At 36.4% G+C, this 27,671-nt stretch overlaps 2 long non-coding RNA genes across 2 annotated transcripts in view; both read left to right on the plus strand.

The window, feature by feature from the left end:
• Positions 1–16,384, plus strand: part of LOC142057120 (uncharacterized) — a 222,807-nt gene extending 206,423 nt beyond the window's left edge. Inside the window, exon 3 of the long non-coding RNA XR_012660550.1 lies at positions 16,164–16,384. This is a non-coding gene — a long non-coding RNA (uncharacterized LOC142057120). The remainder of the gene's footprint in view (positions 1–16,163) is intronic.
• A 7,220-nt stretch (positions 16,385–23,604) lies between these two features.
• LOC142057121 (uncharacterized) overlaps positions 23,605–27,671 on the plus strand; it is a 33,043-nt gene continuing 28,976 nt past the window's right edge. Inside the window, exon 1 of the long non-coding RNA XR_012660551.1 lies at positions 23,605–23,750. This is a non-coding gene — a long non-coding RNA (uncharacterized LOC142057121). The remainder of the gene's footprint in view (positions 23,751–27,671) is intronic.

Below are 27,671 nucleotides of genomic sequence, written 5' to 3' on the forward strand. Positions count from 1 at the left end.
GATGGACCAGTCCTTACAGATGGTTACTTCCAGCCACTTGCTTCAATACTTCCAGCATGTCTGATGTTAGTCTTAGCAAAAAGTGTTTTGAGTTCAGCAGGCTGCTGCATCATTTTATATAGTCTTCAGCAGAAGGATTTAATTTCATTCCTGTCTTGCACATAATTAATGTATTACAAAAAGCTTTATAGACAGTCAAGCTGAGGTATTATGAATTGAGCAACCTGTGAAGGAAGATCTTGTTCTGTGGGATTGTTTTTGGTTTTGTTGTTGGTTTTTTTGCCTTCCCTAGATCAAACTTCTCTCTTTATTCATAGACTCCCTTGACACAGCAATTTCCTATTGGAATGTAAGTGACATTCAAATAAAATTGAGTGAATTTTTTTCAATTTTGGTTGAAAGAGAGTTTTCTAAGTGTCAAAATGGAGTTTCTGATAATTGTTACAATTTTGTATTTATTTTTCTTTTTACCCCTTTTAAATTTCATAGTGTGCTTACATGACTTCAGAATCTTTTGTATTAAAAAACACTGAAGTTCCTAATTCTCTTGGGCGATTAAAAATTTTTTTTTTTTCCTTGTGTTCTCTTTAAGTTTAGAGGACAGAGATTCACTGTGCACAGTGAAGACATAGTAGAGTCAAGAATAAAGCTTTTTGAAATCTCAGGCTTGCATTTTAATTATTGTGCACTTTGACCTGCCACAGTATTTTAGTGTCTGTAGTTAAAAAACAAAAAGTCTTTAAACAGAATTTACTCGTAATTTTCTGGTACAGGTATTTAATTGCTAATGCTGAGGTTTTGCATGCTCTTTGGGTTCCATTTTTATTAGGTTGACGTTGTGAGGTCAACCTCAAACCTACATGTTTTCATAGATCATTCTACTTTTTAAAATAGTTGTCTACACTCATTTAAGGAAATTGTCTGGCATTCCTATGCTTGAGTGACACCCTCTGATAGACTTTACTTCCTCCTCTATACCTGTGGTAGTACTGACTTGGAATTATATAGTATGTTTGTGTTAGTGAAACAACTCAGCCTCTCTCAAAGCTGCACAGAAAAATGGCTGATAGAGGAAATAGAAATGTACATTTTTTCTTCCTGTAACTGTGGTGGTGTAATTATCTAGGAGGCAGGTAGGATGCATAGTGGAGCTGCTGAGCAGTTTGTATCAACTGAGCGAGAAAACAGTTCAGTGCTACAACTGTTGTGTTTTAATACATTTCCCTGTTTGCTGGAAAGCGACTGCGTTACTGAGTTCCAGAGACGCAGGATACACAGGGTGCTGTTTTCTTCAACTGCTTCTTTCTTGAACTACTTTTTCTCTCCTATTCAGAAACTGTCATGCATTTTGATTTCCAAAAAATCTCTTGCTTCTGCTCTGTAACTTATGAGCAATTCTTGCCTAACCTCTAAGGTTTTAAGAAAAAATATTATTTATCTATGTTAGTTATAGGGGAATAAGTAGAAACTTTTCCTATACGTATTTGTTGTCTTGAATTGTATAGTTTGGACCTGTGCTGTGGAATGAAAACTATGGGTTCAGACAGTACAGATTAGGTGTTTAATGTGTGTCCTGGAGGTGACATAATAATTCTTCAGCATATAACAAGCAGAACTACTTTCAGCAGCTATTGCTGCCTTTGTTGGATTGAGCTTCTTTTGCATTGTCTTTGACAAAATCCAGATTCCGGACAGATTACTTGGGAGTTTTTCCTCTTTTTTCATTTTAAGTTGTTGTTGTCAGCAGTGATCATCTGCTCTTCTTTGCTGACCCAACAGCAAGCTCTGGCCCTCAGCCAGATAATCCCCTCTGTGGCTCTCTGTATACCAGGACTACTGTTTCTTTGTTATTCAAGACATCTTCAAAGCATCAAAATACACCAGCATCTTGGAAAGACTTCTGCTTCTTGTACTGTGGGATTTTTTTTTCCCCCTTTACACTCTCAGAGAAGTCATCATCTTTTTTCTGCTTGAAATCCTTTTTATGGATTTCCTTAAAGATACAGCATGTTCTGAAACTTTCTTAATAATATATACTGTTCCCATAACACTGTGTTCATTCTGAATCACATGTATTTTGGGGGGATTCTATCAAAGTCTGACAAAATAGTTCTGACAGGAACTAAAATGGTATAGTCAGAGCTATTTCTGCTCCAATTAATCTTTACATTAGAAGGTGTTTCACAGAGAGCTACACAAGTGAAAATTCATCTCTGTGGGAATTGTCAATTACCATCACCACTGTAGCTGGCTAAGCAATGGTTACTAGGGCATATAAAGTTAAACTGAAAGAATCTTTTTCCTGACCTTCAAACAGACTAGTGTTACTTGTTTCCAGTGAAAACAGTTAATGTATTTTTATAGAAATAAATTAAAAAATGATAAATTTAGGCAGACTAAAGAAAAATCTTAGCAATGGTGAGAGTTATTAGATTGCAGGGCACCGAAATTTTTCAGAACTTTGTATTTATCCTATCAGCGCACTGGTCAACAGTCAAGAAAATATATTCTTAGAGACAGCATTGACCAGAAAAATAGTAGCACAGGAGCTGAATTAGTCTGTCGACCTTGTGTGTATATGTTCTAATCTTCTGTAATGAATTACTTGTTGCTGCACTGCTGAGGCCAGCAGTGCATGGTCATCTGATATGTGGGAGTCTCTGAATACTGGATAAGTTTGGTCAATTTGCAGGAGTAATAACCTCCATACTGCACCATACAGACCTTCCATTTTGTCACATGCCATGCTGCTTTGATTTCTTCATAGATAAACCCTCCCAAAACAAAACACCCCAATTTGCTGCTTCTATATCCAATTGTGTTGGCTAAAGAGAATGGAGTGTTTGTGCTCCTTGGTGGTTTTGTTTTGGTTTTGCTTATGGAGTTTATTATGATGATGTATTCTGATATAAAGATGCAGTTATTTTTAAGATTTATCTAGAAAAATCACAGAAACATTTTATTTTGACTAATGCATAATTACGCTGCACAAAACTGATTCTTCAGAATCTTTCCTGGTCATTTATTCAGTAGAGCATCCACCAGAGCTTTGAAAGTGGCCAGGTAAAGGTTCTTGAAAATAACATGCAAGAAATGCTGTTAGTGAAGTGCACTCTCACAGAGGCTGTCTCCCTTGCTCTTAAAAATTAAAGATTAGATCCAGTCTTGAAACATGAGGTTTTAGGTCTCTTATTAAACTCTCTTGGCACTTGCCACAGGCTTCTGTTATTACATTGTAAAGAGTTATTTCTATAAACGTCTAGTTTCTCTTTATGTTATAATTCTTAGTGTGAGAAGGATGAACACACTTCTACTGAAAGTGTGGGCACATGCTTTGGCGTTCATCTCCTTCCAAAGCATCTAGTGGCCATATTCTACTGGCTGTTGTGGAGAGTGCTTCCATTCCAACGTTCTCTGCTCTCTATTGCTGAAATAAGTAATGTGTCTGGCGGGAGGAGGAAAGGGTGTTCTGCTCTCTTATGTTTAAATGCCTACTCAATATACAGTCTTTACTACTTTGAGTTTGAGTAAGCATTTGTCAATTTTCTAGGTGCTTTTCTGAAATTTGAAACTATATGTCTTTAGAAAGGACCTTTTTTCAGACTTCACTGTTTCAGGTCTGAGCATGTAGGTATAAAAGTATGGTTTTGCCTTTGTAGTAAAAAATGAGATCCTGAACTTCTGACATTTTCTTTGAAAGAAATACATTCTGATACAAAGTATCCTTAGTAAAAGTGTGATGACCATTGGAAGCACCCTGTGATGTAATCATAGAATAGTTTGGGTTGGAAGGGACCTTTCAAGGTCATCTAGTCCAGCCCCCCTGCTGTGAGCAGGGACGTCTTTAACTGGATCAGGTTGCTCAAAGCCCCATCCAACCTGACCTTGAATGTTTCCAGGGATGGGGCATCTATCACCTCTCTGGGCAACCTGTGCCAGTGTTTCACCACCCTTGTTGTGAAAAATTGCTTCCTATATCTAGTCTGAATGTGCCCTCTTTCTGCTTAAAACTATTCCCCCCTTGTCCTATTGAAACAAGGCCTGCTAAAAAGTTTGTCCCCATCTTTCTTATAAGCCCCCTTTAAGTACTGGAAGCCTGCAGTAAGGTCTCTGCAGAGCCTTCTCTTCTTAGGCTGAACAACCCCAGCTCTCCTCAGCCTTTCTTCATAGGAGAGGTGTTCCATCCCTCTGATCATTTTTGTGGTCAGTTGGATCAGATGACTATAATACTAGCTTCTGGCCTAAAATTTAGAGTAACGTGAGAAATTAGAAATGGAAAAATGCTGGAAACTTTAGGTAGTTATATGTGTTTGCTATGCGTGACTCGTATATTCTGTCAATAATCAACAAATAGATACAAATATGGATACAGGAGACCAAAAGTATGGAATGGCAGTAAATACCAGTGAGATTGGGTCAAACATAGAGAGAAACTAGCAAAAGACCAGTCTTCCCAACCTAGAGACTCAGGAGCTGATGTTTTGATCTTGGTTGGATTTGCAGCTATGCCCCAGTGAAGGATGCTAAGAGCAGTTGAGGCAGGGCTCTCAGCAGCATCCTGTTGGTGCAAAAGCACAGCCATCCTCTTTGGTGCCAGACAGCACCTAAAGTCACCTGTGCACATATTTCTGGTCCTTCTCAGTATCTAAATTAGCATTGTTTAGTTTTCATCTAGGAGGCGATAGTACTTTTGTAATCAGCAGGAGATGGACAAGAGTAGAGCATTGGTCTTCTGGATAAGCTTTTAAAAGCTTAGCTTGAAGGATAAGGTAGGAAATGAAAGCAGTGGGATTATCCAATCCAATCCAGTTGTGTTTACCAACTGATTGCTGCATATTTGGAGCTCTGGTGTGCATGGGAAGTTAGTCACATATGTTTCAAGCCTTTGTGCTGTGGTACCTGAGCTTTGAATCGGGAAGCTCCCGGGCAAGGTCTTGTTACTGGTTACTTCTACTTAAGGAGTTTGACTGAGCATGTCTTAGGAAATCACAGTTTTCTCTGTGGGTTGCTACTGCCAGGAATACAGGTTAGTCACTGTAAAAATGTTCTTAAGACTGGGTAATTCATACCCTTGCAGTGTTGGCACTGAGAATTACTGGCATGCTGTAACCTTAAAACTGTACAAAGTTTAGAACATTTGTCTGTTTGACTGCTTGTGCTGCAATTATTGCACTGTAAGTGGATTCATGTCCTGCCATTTTCTGCTCTCATCATAACTAACATTGTCGTAAGAAAGCAGTATTCAAAACTGCACTGGTTCAATGCCTGACTTCAGAGAAAACACAACTGCCACTAATTCTACAGTATCAGAATTTACTGGCAATTCCCATTCTTTATACTAGTATTTCTCCAGTCTGTCCCCTTGAGGCAATAAGAAGGGAAACAAACAGGGTAGAGAAACTGATATCAGTTGTGGAGATAAAATTAATTCCTGAAAGTATTCTTAAGGTCTTTCTCATCTTTCAGATGTTTCGGATTGAATGCAGTAGGCATGAGGAAACCAGAGCTCTGTTTCACTGATTTACTTTTACCCTTTGTCAGTATGTCAAACTGATCTAATTTCCAGGGCTCCCCTCTTCACTCACCAAGGGTGATTAATCAACACTAATAATTATAAACAGTTCTGATTTCAATGTTTCTTTAGTTTGAAAACAATTACTAAATAATTCCTGTTCATTTCTATTTTCCTGCTTGAATCTAGCAGCATTATTTGAGTCCTGCATTTGAGTTGTTCTTCCTTTTAATCGTCATCGTTGTAATCCTAGAATCAATATCTCATTTTCCCCTTTTAAAATCTGATCATTATATGTATTTTAAAACTATCTTCTGTGTCTGAAAGTTTTTCCCAGCTCCCTCAAAGTGCAGAGGAAAATTTAACATAAGTAAACAGTAAAGTCCTAGAGATTGATGTGAAATAGCTGTCTGGGTCTGTATCCTTTCTATCACTTCAAGGTCTCATCTTGAGATGGATGTTGCCTTGGAAGTGAAACCAGGAGAAAAATTCCCTCTTACTAATGACATAAACTTTCTATCCTCCACCCTTACCTTGCTCAGTTGCATACATTATTCATAAAACTTCAGGTGTTTTCAATGTCTGGTAAAGCTGCTCTGACAATTCCTAATCCTGGTTGTGAGACCAGAGTTAATAAATATTTTCATAAGCATGTCTAAACAGAAAAGGTAAAGCTGGCCAGGATTTGTTGATATTAGTTGTGGAGAGCAACTAGATAAAGTGATGGTCATCAAATTACTTTGATGTAATGATTAACTTTTTAGAAAGTATAAATGCAGAAAAAGTGAGTATAATGGTAACTAGATCTTGTAATAAAGTCCTACATTTCTCTTTCTCCTGTAACGTTAACTGAAACCTGAGCAACCTGCTCCAAATAGAGTATTTCAAACATGATCAAATATTGCATTTTCATAGTAAATCAACTACACCAAATTTCCATTCCCAAGGGTTTTTCAGATATTTTTGACACTCTTGAAAATTCACAGTTTGGTTCCAAAGGTCTTTAGATTTTTCTCTTCACATATACTGTAGTAAACTTATCAAAATATGACACTGAAAGTGAAGATAGAGAGATTTGAATAATACAGTTTTTGCTCCGTATTCTGTCATCAGAAAATTTGTTTATAAATACAGAAATGAACTGTGAAGGTAAAAAAGACAGATGTTACAAGTTCTGGACATGATTTTCTTTTCAGATATTGAGAGACTGTACATGGGTTGATGAAAGTATATTATTAGTACCACATTTAGTTTTGCATCTGATGTCAGTCTTGGTTACTGAATCATGTTTTTTGGTATTGTGGATTTTTAAAAAAGTTTTTGCATTTATCCCCCCATTCTTAATCGAAGAAAGCCAAGGGAAAAAATGCAGCAAAGTCAATAGCTCATTAGCAGGATACTAATTTCTAATGTGGAGTTTCATGTTCCCAGATCCCAGGTAAAAATGTTTAAATTAATTGGGGTGCTGAAAATTTGTCTGTCTGGTTTTGACCAGAAAATGTATCTTTAATCTTTAATGTGAGCAATTTTTCATAATAAATGTTTTCCTTGAAGCTCTTTTCCTCGTCTCAAAAAATCAAAGGAATGGAACATACAAATAACAATAATTATAATTATTAGCTTAGATTCTTTACTGAAATGTCTTTTAATTTGATAACATAAGTTCCTAATTCTTTACCTATATTTATGCCATTTTATTTTTTCTCCTGTTAGAAACTGAGAGAGACGTCTGTGCTGTTTCATCCTGTAAATGAAAATCAGGTGGAAAAAGCATGTGATGTTCTTTATCCCTATTTGCTGGTGATGTTGGAGTGGCTCTTGACAGTAAAATATGTATGGAAGAAGTTACTTCTAGTTTCTATTATACTTATCTATGGCAAATCTTTATTGAACCATGCTTTCATTATTATTCTTTAACGGTAACCAAACTAATTTTGGTTTCTTTTGAGATTAGGATTTTATTGGATAATGATTTTCTTAAATCCAGCTCTATTAGAACCTTGCTTTACTTCCATCCACTGATTTTAAAATGCCATTAAAAAGATTCAGGATCATGCTTTAGAATCTGTTCTATAATAAGTACACATATTCTTTGTAGCTTTGCTGTTCACTGAAATTGTGGGGCTTTTTTCTTCAGTCTTATTGTTTGCTCCATTATTTTTCTAGGAATAGAGAACGGACCCACTGTTTCTACTTCCTGTTAATGTGTTCTTATGCTCTGCACCTACAGACATTATTTTCCTTGTACTAGAGCACCTGAGAAAATGTAGTTTTATATAAAATTCTGTATTTTTTTAATATCTATATATTCCTAAAGCCATTTAACAGCTGGTAATGAGGATGGAGGACTGGACTATGTTTATTCAGGGGAAGATCATGACTCAGATAAGATAATCGAAAACCAGAATGACCATTATGCCATAGTAATGGGGCAGAAGGGAAGGGTGGGAAGATTTCTAAGTGAATCTGAATTGCAAAAAGTCTATTTGAAGTGAAAGAAGAATAGACAGAAATTGAGAAGAAATAGCAAGTTGTCTCCTCCATGGATTAGTTGCAGCCTATAAAAATAATAGTCTCAATTGATATTCTGCTAGTGTAATGCTAGCTAATTCCCTTTATGACCAGTAAGTCTCTCAGGGGTTATATGCTGAAATAACTTCCCTTATTGTTTAACTAAATTCACCTCACATCTTTTGTCTCAAAACCCATCTGATCTCTAGCCTTATACAACCTGAAGTTCACCTTCAGAACTCTTTGCAAGTCTTACCTTCATTTTTGTTTCAGTGCTGAGGTCTTTTAGTTTTTACCTTCTGAAGTCCATTGTACTGGTTTTGGATGGAATAGCATTAATTTTCCTCATAGTACCTTGTACGGATTTGTGCTGAAAACAGTGCTGATAACACAGGGATGTTTTTGTTAACGCTGAGCAGGGCATACACAGAGTCAAGGCCTTTTCTGCCTCTCACCACACCCCACCAGCGAGTGGGCTGAGGGTGCACAGGAGACTGGGACAGGACATAGCTAGGACAGCTGAGCCCAACAGACCAAAGGGATTTTCCATACCATATGATTTCATGCTCAGCAATAAAAAGTGGGGGGGGGGGGGATAAAGTTTGCAGGGACTCCTGTTGCTTGGGGACTGTCTGGGCATTAGTTGGCTGGTGGTAGGGTTCCTTTCTTCTGATCATTTTTCAAACTTCCCTTACGTACTCTTTGCAGAGGCTTCCCGTTTGGGTTGCTCTCCAGCTGTTGGGACTAAAGATCAGTTAGCAATAAAAAGATTCCTGTTTAAACTCAAATTAAAAGGATATGACACTAAAAAATATATATTATTCCATTTTGTCGAATTGTTTTATTTATTTGACTGTCAGTCTGGATTAGTCAAGATTCTGCTTACATGCTGCTACGAGGTTTCATGCAGTGCTTAGTAATGTATGTGCTGATAACACAGTGTGGTTTTGTGAAACTACAGATGAATAATTAGCTCTTTTTGAACATGTAGGTCAACAAATGTGAACTCATTTTTCATTAGCAAGTTGGTAATTTCTTAATAATAATGTTTTAATAAGTATTTGTTTATTTCATGTTAATAAAAGTTCATCTGTTTATAATTCACAAATTTTGATTAGTTTCAATTATTTCCATAGCTTTATTTCTGTGTTGAAAGGTTACATAACTAATCAATACAACTGATCATTTTTAACTGTGTATTGGAGGAGGTGGTAGGTGTCATTTTCAGTTTACTTTAGTATATATTCTAATATTTGCATTTTTATTTATTTGTGATGGATGGTTTCCTGATAATACTGATATAAAAGACCCTCAAAACTATAGTAGAATTTGGCCAATACCTCTCAAACACAAATATTTTAAAAATATTTACATGAAGATAAACAAACAACTAAAAATAACTATGACAATTTACAGAAAGCATTTATTCTCAAATGTAACTCCATCTGCTTTGCTTGATATCATTCCACTGCGCCTTTCCTCTGGCTCTTTTTACCATAACTGATATAGGAATCTCTATTCATAAGACCATTTCTATTCTGAACAGAACATTAAGATTTTAATTTAGTTTAAGATCAGTGATTAAAAGCAAAATTTCAATTATATTTTTATAATTTTTAACTTAAATGTGTAAGATCTATTCTGAATATAATCGTCATATGTTCAGGCACTTATATGCAGGGGTATGAATATAATTAAGTTAAATGGTTGCAAATATTGTCCAACAGAACTATAATCGCTATTTGATAATTTCATGGATGTTATAGCCTTTTAAATAATCTCATGAAAAGCATCTGTCTCAGCAACTGGCAGGAACCTTGAAAATAATCTGTAGTTTTTATCTTTGAGTTTAACAAATGTCACATAATAACCATCATCCTATGAAATCTGAAGAACAGATTGATGTATGGCTTGCTGCCTCAGATTTGTCTTCTGGTTTTATTATAACTGACAGTACGTGGTTACTTTATTGCAGTTCCTACTGTCCTGTTTCTTAGTTTTGAAATATTCCATCCATCAAATATACATGAATGGCATTGAGTTCCCGTGACATTGCCTGGACTGCTTTCAAGTTTTCTGCTGTTTTATCACTGTTTGTAATTTCATGTAAGTATTTTGATATTAGGAAGGTAATCAGTGTTTGAAGACCTGCTAAAAAAGAAGCACTTTGCAGCATTCACAAAATTCTAAGAAATTGCCGATGACTGGATTACATTTTTATAAACACAACAAAGAGAAATTAAGTAACATCTTACATTTTGATTAGGAGACAGCCTCAGAATTGAAATGTAATATTTACGATTTGTTTTCTCAATTCTCTTTTAACTGATACAGTGCAGTTCTCCTTTCTACTTGCTTTTGAGAGCATAGAAATATTGCAACCGAACTGGCTTTAGTTTCTTTACATGCAAAGCTGCAATTTCAGACCTGAAAGCATGTAAAGCCTGTTTAAACCTATGTTCTGACCTTATTCTTTTTGAGCAGTGTACTTATTTATCATCAGTAATCTCCAGAAACTTTTATGCCCCCTTCACTAAATTGGAAGGTTAAGTAACATGGCAAAGTTCATGAGGGAGATACAGAAAATGAGGTGAATCTTGCATGTATTAACCTGTAAATTTTGAGTGTTTCTTGTCAGGGTACCTTAAAGTCCATTGATTTTAAATAGCTCACAGTTCTGTGAGTGACCAGGATTCATAAATACCCGGCCTGTTTTTCTGTGACTTTTTTTCCCCAGTAACACAAATGGACTGCCAGAAATTAAGTAGAATTTTCTTTTTTGCCTGTTCTCTCTGGAGCTCTGATCCTGCACTTTTGAAATATGGGAAATACAGGAATATTGTTCAGAAGAGAATTGTAAAGCATTTGGCTAAAATGGGAAAAACATTAGCTAATGCCTACATTCTTTGCAGTATTCCCTCAGCAGACAGCGTGCCAGCTTGAAATGGCTCTTACTGGGAGGCAGCAGCACTGTTCTGGGCTCTGAAAAGATTCTGTAGTCTTTCATGATGTTGATAAATTCTGAAAATAGGTTGATTGAACTAAAAATAATGTCTTGCCTGGGCAGTCCTTGGCATCATTCAATGCATTTATTTTAGGAAGGAAAGAGAGGGGGAGGTTGTACTAGGAAAGGATAAGTTTATCCGGTGGTGTTGCAAGGGGAAAATTCCTACTCCTTTGTAATTTAGTTGTGAGGTATAGTGCAACCATTAAGCCCCACAGCAATACCACCTAACATAGTGACTGTCGGCGCAGCTGCAGCACTTTTTGCAGTAATTTGACGCATTTCTCACAAGCTCCATAACACACCTGGAAGCTTTAACTGCTACTCAATCTACTTCCGATGTGCAGCCTTCACTAACTGTTCCTTATGGTGCAGTTGTAAAACAAACAAACAAAACGTGTAAGGAGATAAGCTTGCGAATTGTAGGCACTTCTTTTCCCTAATGACTCTGTATTAAACCAGTGCCTTACAAAAAGAGTTTGAAGCTGTCACCTTCTCTTCTGGAGGAAACATAAAACTAAAGCCAAGCTTTCCTGTAGTAATTACATTATCTTTTGCTTGTCTTTTTAGGTGTAGAAATATTGATCAAAACCTGAGCTCTTACAGTTAATTCTGTGTAGCTGTATAACTTCTGAAATTTCTGTTTGAATAAAGCCAATGCTAACTGGAAGGGGTTTGTACTGCTCTTCTGTTGGCTCTTACACAGTTGCTGTGTTCTGAATTCCCAGAGGGATTTTGATTGAGTAGTTGTCCATGCCACTGCTGTATTGGCGTTCTAATATTTTTAAGGTAAAGAATTCTAAATATAAGAGCAATGTTATAGAAGATCCAGGTATGCTAATCTATAATCGAAATTGAACCTGAAGCTGAGTCCTTAATTGGCCCTTCTGTTTCCCCAGCACTACTGAAATTAGGCACAATTCAGTGTTGTTTTGTTGTTTTTGTTGTTGTTCTTGTTTGCTTTGTTTTCCAGCAGAGAAAGCTCTGTTGTTATATTTTCTTCCTATTTTGCTCATTATAAGTATTGTTTTAGTTCTTTCTGCACAATTACTTTATGCTTCTCTAAGTTAATTTAAAGGGACTGACTAGCACTGAACACTGTAAATCCAGACAGCATTTCATGTTTTGTTGTGGGCTAATTCGTTGGCCTTGCATCAATTCCCTTGTTCTTTCTGTAATCCAGAAAACTTCCTTTACTTTGCTTGGTAGTGCTATTGGTTGCCTTTCTAGCCAAAAATAAAAACTAGCGTGTGGCAAAAAAGCAACACAGTAACCTCAGTTCTTAAGAATCTAAACATCAAAAAGAAATTCTATTAAAAGCAGAAAGAGGTTGTAACTATGTGTAGAAACAATGTCTATGTAAGGATAAAATTGGAAAGATGTGAATGTAAAACCTACCAAAGAGTTATAACACTTTGTAGGGGAAGGCTTCAGAAAGATATTAGAAGTAAGAAAATGTGAAAGATATTGTATGATATTATTGGGATAACAAGCGTCTGAGAAGATCAAGTATTGAGTGACCTTATTCTATTAATCTTCACCAAAAAGTGAATTATAAGCCTATTTTTAATAGTTAATAACAGAGAAAAATAGAGGCAAGAATAATGCAAAATGAGTTAACACAGATGTATGTAAATTTTATATTTATTGTATGTTGATATCCTGGAAGTAGTTAAGTAACTAGGAAACGTGAATGTTGGAAAACTTGCAGGGCAGAGGGCTCGAAAAGAGTCAGCGTTGCGCTTAGCTGGGGCTTATAGCAGACTAAAGTAAATGCATTTGATACATTATACTGCTGGTGTAGAGGCAAGTAAAAATAATAAAAGAACAAATATAACAGAAACTTACGTATGACATAGTAATGTTTCCACCCATTTAGCAGTGGATAGGGCATTTTGTTTACGTCTGGATACTGGAGTAGTTTTGACAAATATGAAAATTCTGATAGAAAAAAAATCAAAGGTGAAATCCCTGAAGGATTGTAGTGTTGGTTGCTACACTGAGGGCTGCGATCAGTGATTTTCATGCTCACTGCAAATGAGACAAGAAGTTACTCTTTTAATTTGCTGCTTAAAGACATTGGGAAAATTATATTAAGAATAACAGAACAATGGAAAAATAATGTCAGGGATGTTTTTTGCTAGTAGTTTCTAGGCAAGTGGGCAGAAGGCTGTCTGAAGAACCTTGATTCTACTTCAGAAAATTAGTACACATGCTAGATGACTAGCTGAATTCTCCTGAACTCCTGTATTTCTAGGATATTAATAAAGAAAAGTAAGTGGCATTACTCTGGGGGTCTGGTTATTGGATAACTCTTATGTATTTTGCTAAGTCTCTAAACTTGCCATGTGTAATTATTAGCATTCTCTTAGCTACAGTTTTTCAAGTGGAAGTCCCTTGGTGGTGTAGACATCACTAATTATAACAGCCTTCACTAATGTGTGTGTAAAATATATTAGTACATGAATAGCACAAAAATTTAATGACAGGAATAATGCATCATGCTGATTAAATACGTTTTACTCTTTAGATTATCTCACCTTCATTTACACTCTGCTTTTTCTACTATTACTTTTATGAATGCTACTGTCAAACCTTTACCTCATAGTACCAAATTTGCAGAAATGTTTATTAAAGCTTAAAATGTTTTTACATAAGATGATTGTCAGTTCCAGCTCTTTATGTTTAGTAGTGATAGTTTTGGTAAGTATTTGAGAACGAACTATGAAACAGAGTATTTTGGACTTTATCCAAAATGGAATTTGTATCTTTCTACTTCAGGTTTATTTCCTAAAATCATTATACTCTTCCTCCCCCAGAGCTGTATTCTTCGATGCTCCATACTGATGAATTCTTAAATGTCAGTCAATGGACTTTTTTTCCCAAAATTTTACATTTCTCTTGTGGTATTTCATTTTTTTCTCTCTCAAATTTGTAGTATTTTTATTCTAGTGATCTTTGCTTCCATATACTATGTATGCTTCCATATACTGTATATTCACAATATGTAGATGCAGGGCCTAACCACACCTCTACTCTTAGATGGTAGTTCTAGTACTACCTGGCCATGTGCACATATGCTAAGAATTTTTTTACGTCCTGTCTCACTTAGCTTTTTTCCACCCATTTAAGGGAATGCCTATTTCTATAGGGCTAAGGTAGTGAAGAAAAGGCAATTTGCTTTGTCAGATTCTGGAAGGAGAGTCTTCATTCCCATGGTTTGATGATGACTTCTATCAAGACTGCACCTTTTAGGCAAGCACTCTGTTTGCTTTCTGCCTCTGCCAACGCAGACTGACCAGCCTCACTTACTTTCTACATACGAGATATATTAGAGAGTTCCACTGCAGCACATTGTCTTTATAATTTGCTTCTCAAACATATGCCTTTGCTTCCAAATTTTTGCTTTGTCATTACACTGATTTCTAGTTGTCAGTGCACATTTGTCAAGGAACTGAGCAGAAATTAGCTCCTTTTAATTGGCTAAGTAGTAAGAGTCACTGTGCACCTTCTGAGTGGAGCTAACTGTTCTCCAGGTGTCTGGCAGGACTGAACTATCAATGACAAAAATTTGCATACTCTGTTATCAGCCTGTAGATGTAAATCTGTATTTCATACAGTTTTTTAAGCTTCTAACATTTGTTCTCTTTTGCTTAAGTCCAAAATTCTTGAAGGGTGAGATTTGTTAGAAGTTCAGGCTACTGATATGTGCCTGAAAATTACCAGAACTAGGTGATCCTTTTGAGATGTTTCTAATCATTTACATTGTATTGTTGCGTTTCTTTATCTGTATTTCTAACATTGTAAGCCAAGCTAAACCTGGCCACATGTGCTTGCAGCCAGTCTGCATTTCTTCATAGCTAGATAAATGCAATATGGCAGAATCACTGTTCCATGAAGGACTAACAAAACTGGAAAGCTGTATCATGCTACCTGCACTCATTCCATGAGCAAATGTGTGCCATCACTTGTTCCTTTGTATTTGATGAGGCTTCAGATACTAAGCAGACTTACTAGACAACCTAACAGATTCTCTCACTGCAGCTCACCCTCAGTAGTATTTTCTCTCAGTCTTGGCAGGTTTAAAATTACTAAAAGATTCTAAATAATTTTTTTTTCTCAGTATTTAGCATCATCATCTGTAGTATGGCTGTGGACTGGTTTGCAGGGGGTCACAAAGAGTAAGTAATAAAACCCAAGCCTATTGTCACCAGGTTTAAATTAATAATCCAGGAATCTGCAATACAGTCACTTATCAAAAATGTTTGAAATTCCATGTTGACAGCGAGGAACGTTTGACAACACTGACTGGACATCATACCTTGTTTTGATATTTTAGGATAAGCAAGAACTAAAATTTACTAACCACACTAACTAGAAGATATTTGTTTACAGGTGCAAGAGGCAAAAAATTTTAAAATCAGTCTTATTTCCTACTAGAGGAAATGTTAAGCTGCCTTAAGCTTCCATCAGAGCAGTAGGAATAGACTAGATCTCATAAATTGTGCTATATCTACCTATAGCTATTCTTCTTTTTCATGGGGGTCTACTCTGCTGTTAAATTGATTTCACTGTAAGATTCTATTATTCAGCCTACCTGTTTCTTTTCTTCATATAGTCTCATTAATAGCTATTGAAAAGGGATAAAAGGAGCTACTGTGGGATATAATGTACAGGATTTCCTTCAAATCCTTCTACCATTACTATTCAAAGACATTGTGATTTTAATTTTAATTAGAAAAATGGGGGGTTTTTTTGGGCAGAGATTCCATTTTCTTTTAGAGTATTTGTGAAAGGTCTTTCTGGTTAAACTGGGAATGCATATTTCCTGACAAGCAAAAGCTTTGTTCCTGGCAGAAAAAAATGAAACAGAAATAATAAACTCCCTGCATCTCAAGTAACTTCTTACCTATATATGAAATACATACTTGACTATCATAAAATGTTAATAGCATGTTCACACTCACAAATAAAGATGTAATTATACAGGTCTTTTAATAAAATTGTAGCATGTTCCTGTACAGTTCCCAGCTGAGATTTTACATTTTCATATATTACCACAGTGTGACTGCTGAAAAAAATGCCAGCCATTTAACCTCATGTTGTGTTTTGTTTGGGTTTTTTTTGTCTTTCCAGAAATGAATTTCATTATGGAGAGAAATAATGATTATTTATTGATGCAGAAGGCAAATGGGCTGATGTTCTACCAGGTGTTCTGAACAACATGTGAGTGTAATACATTTGCAGTAACACTGATTACATGTTCAATTTAGCTAGTGATTATGACTTGATTTTAACAAAGAAAATTTAGTTAGAGATGTTTCTTAATTTATTTTTATCGCAGCAGCAGCAAAGATTCTATGACAGATTGTGTCTGACGTCATACCTTTCTGAAAGTATTTTTGTCCCCTTGTTTTAGTCTGCACATCAATCTTTATCAGACTCTGCTACACATTCATAACCTTCGCTCAGAAAAATCAACACAAGTCAAGATTAACGGTAACTGATAAGCAAAGCTCTAAAAAAAAAAAATTACACATGGCCTACCTGGTCAGCAAAATGACCTGATATTAGAAAAACTTCTTTGTTAACCTCCCCCAAAATAGCAGTATTGTGACCTTTTATAGTAGGAACTGCAAAAACAAGATTGCACAACGGCTGACAGAAATGTAAACTATGATGAAAATCTTCAGTTTTAAGAAGACACTAAGTAATATTAATGACCTTCTCAGACTTAATGCACTAGTACACAGGGGAAGGCAAAAAAGGCCGTATATTCTTTCTCACAGCAATATGTACTGAGCATTGTTGCTGTTCAGTAACAATATTGTTTCTGATATTGCTAGTGGGACGACAATCTTAAATTTTCTTCTGTTTATGTTTGATTTCATTGCCATAAGCATTTCTTGCCTGATAAAGGTCCATTTCTTGAGATTGATGTTGGATCTCTGAGTATTCATTTGACTTTTGAAAAGCTAGATGATTCAACTTTGTTCAAGATGTTGTTTCAGTCTTTTCTGCACACAAACATGTCTGGGGATGATTTTATTGGCTCCAGTGTTTGGGGATTGAATATATGTCATTCAAATAGTCATGCTATCACACAGAAGAAGGATTTTGAGCGTCCTATTATGCAGTATTTTCAGCATGATTCCTGTCACTGTTAGGAAAGCTAGAGACCAACACTAGAAATGCTGTCAGCTGACTGAGGTGATGTGTCATATATAGTGACTATGACTAGTGATAGCCTTAATGTGAGGTTTGCCACACAGCCAGTCAGCTGGTCTTCATTCATGTGAACTTTCCTAACAACTCTAAATAATAAATTACTTAATAAAAGATAGTCTTTTTCCAAAGAACTTATCAGGTGAAGGAAGGAGTGTTTTCAATCTGCCTGTTCAACTGTAGAATAGGGCAGGGGTTCCCAAATGGGGATCTAAAAGCCATGCAATGTCTGTCTTCTCTGATGAAAGACTGACACAAAGAAGACGCAAAAGTGGTCCTCTGGTCAAAAAATTGGAGGTGTGGTGTCAAAATGCTTGTTTTAGCTAGGAAGTTGATACAGGTGTTTGTAGCTTCATGCAGCATTAGACAGTGGGAAAAATAAAATCACCAGGCACCCTTACCATTGTCTCTATATTTTTGTTGTTGTTGTTCATAAATACTTTCAATGTCATGATCACATGATTTGAGATAAATTTTTCATTGTTAGGGAAAGAAAATAAATTTTTTGTTGCTGCATTGTGAAAACAGATTCCTTTACTTCATGTGCTAATTAGATTTTGTAATAGGAGACATCAATTTGAAATAAAAATTAAATGGATTAGTACCATCTTATTGTGCAGACTAAAAGTTAGATTGCAGCTGGCCTAATATGGCTGTGCAGCTGTTGACTGTAGCTGAGCAGGGAGCTTCAGCTTTCTGTGTACGACATCCTATCATTTACATTTCCTGCTGTTATGGCCCTTGTCATTTTATGACACCGACTTCTTCTCCCTGCTTCCTGGAAGGTACTGACTCCTAGTCAGTTCCTGTTTCTGTACAAAGGTAGCAAAAGATACCCTTCACGCAGTACTAGTATAGTTATACCTGCCTCAGTATAGCATGTAACAAGATAACTAAATACATGTGGAGTGGGTGTTTGATTTTCAGCACATTCAACAATCAAAGGTACTCTGGCAGCAACAGGGTGATGCTGCTACTGATGAGAACTGATCTACATTTTTCAAGAAATTTTTTTGACATCAGAAAATGCAAATTGGTGGAAACTAAAATACGTGTCCTCAGTCTTTCATGGCAACAGCTCACCTGGTAACGTTTAGTAATACCAGTGCTTTTGCAATATGTGAGAGGCCAATTAAATGCAGTTCTATAATGAAAACTGTCTGCCACAAAGCCTGGAGGGTAGAAATTGGGCTGTGCTCCTAGCTGTGCTTTTATGGTGCCCCCAGCATGAAGAGATACCAAGCCCTAGTAGTCCCTGTTCAAACTGATGGTTCCCTGCTACTGATTCTCTGCAGTCTGAGTGTTTGGCAGCTCTGGAAACCCAGGTCTAAGGGGAACTTCAGGACCCTGGAGCAGCTTTGCAACAGGGACCCCAAAGTCAGGGAGATGAGGTTGGAGCCAGAACTCTGAGTGCTGCGAGAAGGCTGGTCCCACACAGGGAGCTTCATTTCTGGGAGTAATTGAACCCCAAACCTCTGGATCAGCATATGGGTTTTTTTGAGTACTGACACTGCATGGACCTGGGGCATCTCCTGGTATTTTTCTTTGATTTCCTTACTGTCTTTAATGTCTTTCGTTTCGTAGACTTCTTCCTGATTCAGAGAATTCAGTGTCTTTACAAAACGTCATTATTTCATGGAATAGAAGTTCTGTGTTAGGAGTTTTATTGCCATGTAATCTGGGGGGAATCTGAGTAGTGCTGATAATAATCCAGGTATGTATTATTTTTAAAGGGGGTTTGTGTGGATATTATTCTTCAGCCTAAAACACTGTTCAGGAATTATTCATATTTTTTTTTCTCTTGTTAGAGAATTGTCTGCTAACTGGAAGCACTTTATACTGCATAGTTACTTGAGGCACTGTTATTTTCAATTCAAAAGAAAATGGCTTCAACTAACGCAGAGAAATGAGTGACAATATGTTAGGCATCTGTGTGTCACAAAATACACAGCTTCAGCTTGCATGGAAAAATATCATTTAGCTGTGATAATAGAAATTAGATTTCAATCAGTATGCTTTTTGTTATTAATCCATTTTTCTCCTTTCATCTGAAGAGTTCCTAATAACATGTTAGACAAATCATACTCTTTAAAAACAGATTTTAAATAAAAGTGCTTTTGAATCCTTGCCATTTCAGGCATACATTTTGTAATAATAATAATATGTTCCCTTGCTGCTAATGTATTGATGCATACTTGTAAGTATGCACAATGTTGTACTATTTTTGGTCTGAGTTTATTGTTATGAATGAAATTATTCTTCCTATTTAAGCAAATTTTTGAGGGAACTGTGGGAGGTACAGTAAGAACATTGAGTTTGAAGGCCTAATAAAGATTTTAAATTATAAGGGCTGATTATTAATATGTAGGGTTGAAGTACTAAGCTAAACTTTTTCCTTTGGGGTAAAAGGGGTGGTGTCTTAAGTAGTTTCAAATCTTCAGTGTTTCATCTGTTTCATTTACTGTCTGAAGTTGAGGAAGCTGTAGTGTGTGTGGCCAGGCAAACACTTCTGTGTGCATTCTGCATAGCAGAACTTCCGTATTGGTTAGTACTATTAGAGTCTCAGCTGAACATCTTTATGAAGCTTCTTTCTAGCAACCACTTGTTGTGATACACAGAAAGGCACTGATCTTAAATACAAGGGCTTTTGGTCGGATACTGCAATTATCTTTTTGGTCTCTGTGGCCAGCTTAAAGAACAAAACACTAACTTTATTATCCGTGATGTTGAGAAATTACTGATAATTTAGTAGCATTTCTTAATTTCTTGTGCTGCGTTTGGTCTGGCTGTGACAATTTTGAGCTACCTAATATCCCTTTTTAATGTCACCCTTTCAGATGGGAGGAAAGGGAAAACAACCCCATTTGCATTTGTATTAGTTTATTTTGTTGAATGGCTCCTCCATATTTAGTGTCTACAAGGTATGGCCCTAACACACTCATGATCTAACACACAAAGATGCTTGTACATGATGCGTGTTGACAAAACATTAACACGATGCTATGCAGGCTTCCTGAGACCAGTACAAAACATGCATGGTTTCCAACAGCCCTTTTTATACAGTGATCAAAACTGATCAGACAACACTTGCACCCTTTTTTTGACATGTACGTTCCATCCCTATCACAAACCACTAAGTCACCTTATGCTCAATGCATGTCTGCTTTATGTCCTTTTCTCTCTGTTATTTTGGAGATTCTTTTTTTTTTATATTTTGATGCCGTTTTTCTTGCATCATATTTTTGTGTAGATGCTTCATTTATTGTTCACAGCTTCTGTGGGGCCAACTTTGTTTAATGCTTTTATCGACTGTATCTGTATAATGCTAAATTCTAATCAATTCTCCAGCAAAATCTACAATGGCTAAAATGTTTTGAATTAAATAAATTTAAAGAATTAAATAAAAATGTTCAGAAAATACTGGCTAAATCTATTGCTGTCAGTGGATTCTAGGAAATTCATAAAAATGTCAAAAAGAACAGAATCATATTTTGCGATTGAAGAGAGGCCCCAGGTTTGTTTTTTTTCTCATCAGAAATAATCAAGGCAATATTCTTGATTTTCATCATGAAACAAATTATACAGATTGCAGTCATTTACATGGCAATGATCTCTGTGGAATATTGTGAGACGAAACATTCATTTTTCAAGAAGAGCTACAATTTCTTTTTCAAGAACGTTCCTAAAGGAAGCTGTCTGAAGAAGGGGAGCTTTTCCACCTCTCAGCACTATTAATAGCCTGGTTTTGTCTCACTGCTGTAACTATTCACCTTGGGCTCCTCAGCGGAGGAGACCACAGCAGGAGCTGTGCAAGGTCTTTGCTGTCCACTGACCTGTAGTCTTTTCTGATAAAAGTTTATTCATGTGTTTTTTGATTTCAAACAAAAACTGTTATATTTCGTGCAAAGATAACCTAGCTTCTTCCCACATCTTTACAGTGTGTTAAACACTTTTAATTTCTTTCTCCTTCCCCCAAACCACAAATGTTTCCAATTAGCTTATTAACGTGCATTACCAAAGAGGGTGCCAAATGAACAGCTTCCCTTTCCTTTGCAGTCACAGCAGTAGTTTACTTTTGAGCTTGGTCAGGACTCACTGAAGAGGACATGAGATTTATGTAGTTAGTTGCGGATGTCCCACTGAAGAAACCTTCATCTCCTCCTTGACTGATTGCGTGAGAGTTTACCAATTGGACCCTTGAGACAGACAATGTATGTGTAATTATTATGATGCGAAACAATCAATAATCCAAGGTGTTTAGGGTTAGGTTCAGCTTAATTAATTTAGGTATCTGAAACTGTCTAAGATTTAACTACATAGAATCCTTCTGGATGAGAGGGCAGAAGCTTGACTTCTCTAGAAGGTGTTTCCTACATGAGTTTTTAAGACAGGTATGATGAATTGTCCCATAGAAGTAGGGGTTTTTTTCCCATTAATTTTAAGGAGAGTCTACAGTGACTATTTCAGAATTAAACAGTATAAGATATTTAAATTTAAACAGGAAACCCCATCCTTTGCAGAAAGCAAATTTTGCTTTACAGATGGAAAGCACTTAAGTCCATATAAAAAAACCCTTTTACCTTGTGATCTACCAGAACACTTAGTTTTCCAGCTTTTGCCCATGATGTAATTTGTTATGGCATCATGTGTACAGTATGTGAACGAATGTTGAAAGGTGTTTTTTCCTTTGGTGCTTCAAGGTATAAACTGTGAAATAAATCATCTCATTTTATTATGGCACAATAATTATACCCAGAGAGTGGCAATACTAGTTACACAGAGGTAGTTTAAAATTGAACCAGTCTTGCCTCTTCAAATGTGTGCTGTCAGTTAAGTGCCTGTAATGCCATGTGTCATCATCTCTGTGTTGCTTCAGTCAAGTTTTTCTGTGGGTTTTGCTTTCCCCTCCCCCCCCCAAATCTTTCACTTTATTGCAGAGTGACTCCAAAGATCTTCTTGATACTTTGCCTCTCGAGCCACGAATTTTCATACCCCAAGTTTGCAAACAAATTCTGGTCTGGGAACACGCAATTATCAGTGGCACAATGTAAAGCTTTTGGAGATATTCTACTGGTGGTGTTGTTTTAGAAAGAAAATTTACTCCATTTTCTCAGGCTTGTATGTAGGTCACTTAAAATATATATTTTTCAGCAGCCTGTTGAGGGAACCTGCAAATTTTTCAGGTTGTTTTTCCCCATCCACCATTTAATGTGGATCCTTTTAAACTTAATCAACAAAACTAATGGCTGCAAGACTTCGTTGTTCTCATACACTCACCGTGATCTAATCTAGTTATGTGTATGGGTATAGGAAAAGCATTCAGGTGATGGAAAAGTGGGATATTTCAAGTATGTTCTCTGTATGATTCTGTTAAATTAGTAAGTGGTACGTCTGTAGCTTCCAGACAAATAAAACGTGCTTGCCAGATTGCAAGAGGACCTGGATTTGTCTGTTGATGTACTGGGCTTATAAAAAATCGATTTGAAATGTTTCAAGCACTAATGATGTTCCCAACAAAATATAGCTAATATTGTTAGATATCTGAGCCCCTTCCACACATCCAGGACAGAAAGTGAAAGAATAAAAAGATGTCTTTGATTAGATTACATCAATACCATGTTCAGTTTGGTCTGGTTATCATAAGCATACGTGTATATTAAACACAGTTGAAGATGCAGCAATGTTTATTTACAAGTCTGAATTACATTATCTCCAATACTGTTAATTAAAAGTATTTACATTTCTCAGATGCTGTCATTCTCAGCACCATAGTTCACTCTGTATTATGTGTACCACGCATTGTATGTTAAATACAACCCTATTCACAAAAAATGAAAGGTTTATTGACTCATTTGTATGCTTTCAGTTATCAGAGTGTAGACCTGTCTGTCAGTGAAGTTACTATGAAAGTTGTTTTGTCACCAATTTGAAGGTCCCTTTGGAGCAGAAATAAGAACGTGTCCTGTGCATGACCAGTTGTAAATGTAAAATGTTGTTTCTGGTAGATATGGCATGATTGATACCGATTAATTAGCTGAATCTTCTTAAGTTATACCCTAAATGCTGGCAGATGCTATGCTTTTTTCATAACATCTGATCCACTTTTACTCTCCATGACTGTCCATTAAAACACCAGCACAATATCTCTAGGTTTGAGTTTGCCCCAGTTGGAGTGTCCTTGGTTTTGTAGAGAAGCTTGAGGGAATATTTAGCTGCAGACTCTTTTTGTTATATTGTCCTGTGATCTCTCGGACCAAAGAATTAAAAGCTCTCATGGGTGACTGAAAGCTATGAAAATACTATGGTTTTGTATATGCTTGTTATGGGCTTTTTTTCTATTAAACAGAGGGAAGTTTCTTTGGTTGCAGACTAGAGAACTTGCTGCTGTTCCCTCGTTTTCAGAGTTGCTGGGGCAGAGGCGCGGGACTTGGCCCTCAGCACAGGTAGCAGCTGTCCAGACACGTGTGCTATCCCGAAAGACTGCAGTTTGTTTTGAAGGTGAGCTGTATGCCATACTGTATATGTGATGAAATTACCTTGTTTTGAAGGAAAATTTTGATAGAAAGTATTACAATACTTTGAACTTTGTACAACAAAGAGGCATAAGAGACTTGCACTTTTTACCAATACCAAAAAGAGATGTTTGAAATTCCCCAGTTTTGAGGCACTGAGATGAAAACAGCTGTTGTCTTGGTGCTTTGTTGTTGCTGCTGTTTTACTGGCATCCTGCCAGCCCTTGTGTGTGTTGTAATTTCAATCTGTTACAATTCTTCTGCTTGGTAAATGTTTCATACTGCTTTATTAAAACAAAAACCAGATACTCTTGCTCTTTGATTCTTATGAGGTATATCCTGCATTTGTTGTTAGTTGAGCAAAGGGGCAGAACTGATATGGTGAAGTTCTGTCTATGGTGTGAGGAGTGGATACCAAGATTTTGAGCCATGGTTTTCTTCTCCAGGAAACTGTATTATGCCTGAAATAATTTCCAACCTACTTTCTGCATTTATGTTGTGACCATAGTAACTATTGCTAATCTTTTTCTCATAAACATTATGATAAATACATGAGCTTCATATGATAATTTAGTTTGACATTTGCTGTGAATGGTTATTTTTCTAGCAGATCTGCTTCCCTCAAAGATAAGATGTCTGGCTGTAATTTATCTGTATGTCTGTCTACATAATCTAAATATTGATGGCGTAGAAAAGATGTATCACTTCAGCTCTAGTACTTACTGCCAGTTGTGTTAGAACTGTCAGTTCTGTAAGTGGAAATACTTAAAATTTAAGGGAAAAGTAAGTAAGCGTGGATAATGCTGTTTGGCTAAAATAAAACTAAGGTTATTTATTTCTTCACAGAACTGAACTCCAAATCTATTCAGAGTTCTGAAATATTAATTTACCAATATCCTCACCATCACACACATACTCACTCACTCCTGTTCTCCATTCAGTTCTATTTTGTGCTTTTGTATCCCTCTGGATAGATACTGTCTGCAGTCTGAAGTATCTGTCTGTCTCTCTTCATTTATTCTCAGTTGTAGTGTCTGTGTCCAGATGTATGTACATATTCTTATTTTTCAAGGCAAGATGTCTTGTAACTTGAGAAAACAATACTGGTAATCATGTTACGAGCATGGCCACATATTTCTGCCTGAAGAATCCATATGCTTTCCTTACGTTGACTCCCACTGTAACGAGGACGGTATGAGAGGAAAATAAGAGCTAGTAAAAATGCATATTATGAGAATTAGCAGCTGCTTAAGACTTCATTTGGAATATTAAAATAAATTCTGGTGAAGTAGGTTGGTTACTAGGAGATGTAGTTAAAAATACATGGTAAACCACAAACAATTGGTTAATGAGTAAGGCGTATGATTGATAAATAAAGCATATATTTCTCTAGCTTATCTTCTTGCATTTATTGCCATAAATATGCTGTGTAAATATATGGAGAAAATGAAATATGCCTTAAAATAGGGAATACCTAAAATGTCACGAGATGTTCAGTTCAGTACAAAAGAATAAAAAGCTATAGATTTTTTTAATAAACAACCATTTTGTTAAACAGGCACTCCGATTCTGTTGCCAGCCCTACATAAGCTTAGATTATATAAAGCTACTTATTGCTATCTACTTCATATGCTATGGCTCTGAAGTCATGGTGTGACCTGTGACTAGAGTAAGCTGTGAATGCTATTGAGCAACGTGAAGAATACAGCTGTTGTCACCCTAAAGATATCTGACACGAATCAGAGCAGCAGTGCAGCTTTAGACATCCCTGCTGCTGCACACCATGAACCTGACAATGGATCACATCCATTCTCTGAAACATGATCAAAACGGTCTCGACAAGAGAGCTGCTACAAGCCTTCTCAAGGCACTAAAGGTGTAATTCTTGGAAACCTGTTTGGCTGAGCCAGGGGTAGAAAACCTTAGTAGCACTTTGCGAATTGATCTGCAGCAACCCTTTCCAATCAGCCTGCAAGCTTTGAGTGAGCAAATACTAACGCAGGTACAGAATTCATTTTTACATCATAGGACCCTGTCAGTAGGGGCATCCTTTTGTGCATATGGGGCTGAATTAAGGAAAAGCAATAAAACAGAGCTGACCAAAACCAGAATTCTAACATTGCTAGAGATGCAGAACAGTCTGTTCCACCACCCTGATCTGAATCGTGGGACCTGGACGTCTGAATGCAATCGGTATTAGATATTCTTAGACCCCGTCTTGTTTTTTCTCATGTTCAGTTCCATTTTAGGTGTTTAAAAATGTCTTATAAAAAAAAAAAAGTAAAAAATTTTAACTAACCTCAGGAAAATGGGTGTTGAAGGAATCTTTTTTGAGGATCTTGTGATTCCTCCTAAGGGAGTAGTCCTGTTTCAGAGTCCTAGAAGACATAAGCTATCACTTACCAAAAGACCAGATTTTACACAAGCATCATAGCCTCTGCATCTCCATTAGAAAATACTTAGATGTTTTTCTATTTCAAACACTTGCTCTTAACTTGGATAAATGCCCGTGTTTCATGCTCCAATTACTGTACATGTCCTTTGATGCTAATATTGTAGGAAAACAATTGGTAAAAATAATAGTGTAAAAATGGTGAACGCTACTTAATTTATGTTCCCTAAGGAAAAAATAGAAAATCTAAAAGAAAAGCGTTTTATTTCCGATTCACTGTATTAGTAGCATTTGGAGCCACTTTTCAAACTTCCATAGAAGCATTCAGCCAGAGTTGAAAATGTATCAGAAGTATGAGCAGGAAGCCCTGACTTCGTGCACTCTCTGTGCCCTTTCTGCCAAGTCAGAGCAAATGTTTATTTGTTACCCCTCAATGCACGTTATGAATCAGCAGTAAAAAGAAGAACAGATATAGAAAGATATCATTCTGGGTGAGCCAAAGTGGTATTTTTGTAATCCTTGCGCTATGCCTTCTATTTTCCTGATGTTATTGCCCTTGTAAGTCCTAAAGCACTTTAAGGAACAATACAAAATAGCTTTGGTACCATACTGACTCAATTTCTGTCATGAATTCCTCCCCCATCTCATAGAAATTCTCTCATGGTATTCTGAACATGACTTTTTCAATTCTATTTCATTTTCATAAACAGATATCTGAATTGCCAACAAAGTGCAAAAGTGTCTCTTTCTAATTCATATAACCAGAAGGCACATAAACATACAAAATTCTCGTCGATACCATGACGATGGAGATGTATTACACAACATAGCCAGAATGAAATCTGTTTATCTTTACCTCATTCATAGTATATGTTGTGATTTCACTACTGGAAAGGCCTTGTAATCTTTTGCTCTGTTTGAATAGAATAATAGATGTTCAGAACTGTGATGTTTTTACTCTCTTTAGAAAGAACACGTTCCTGAAAAATATTTAAGATTTACAGAACAAATAAGACGGTGTTAGCTCCTTATCTTTACTGAAATTTTGTCTCTGTTCCTGGTTTGTATAGTACTTCCCAGATGATAATTATTTATCAAACAACAGCAATTTACTTGATATTGTCCAAAGAAGACTTTATGCTTCTTTCCACAGTGGCATTATCAGATTTATGTTTGGTTCTGTGCATGCTTTCACATGCCTGTGGTCACTGCTGAATCACAGAGGGTGATTCCTTCACATAGAATAAAAAAACCCAAAACGCCTTTAAAAATATTCACATGTTCTTTTTGAACATGTGAGAGACTCTATCTGTTTCCCCATAATATCCATCATTTGTTGAGGTTAAATGTGGCTTGTCCAGCTTACAGTAGGCAATTCTGTTACAGAGTCAGTCAGTGGTTTAAGGCCAGGAAGGAGTACAGATAGGAACCTCTGATTTTGCGGTGAGGATACCATCCCACTGGTCTTGACTTCTGATGGCAGCACAGCAGTATTAACTGCCCCAAGCATTTGCG

This window comes from Phalacrocorax aristotelis, chromosome 5 (genome assembly GCF_949628215.1).
Source record: "Phalacrocorax aristotelis chromosome 5, bGulAri2.1, whole genome shotgun sequence".
NCBI classification, from domain to species: domain Eukaryota; kingdom Metazoa; phylum Chordata; class Aves; order Suliformes; family Phalacrocoracidae; genus Phalacrocorax; species Phalacrocorax aristotelis.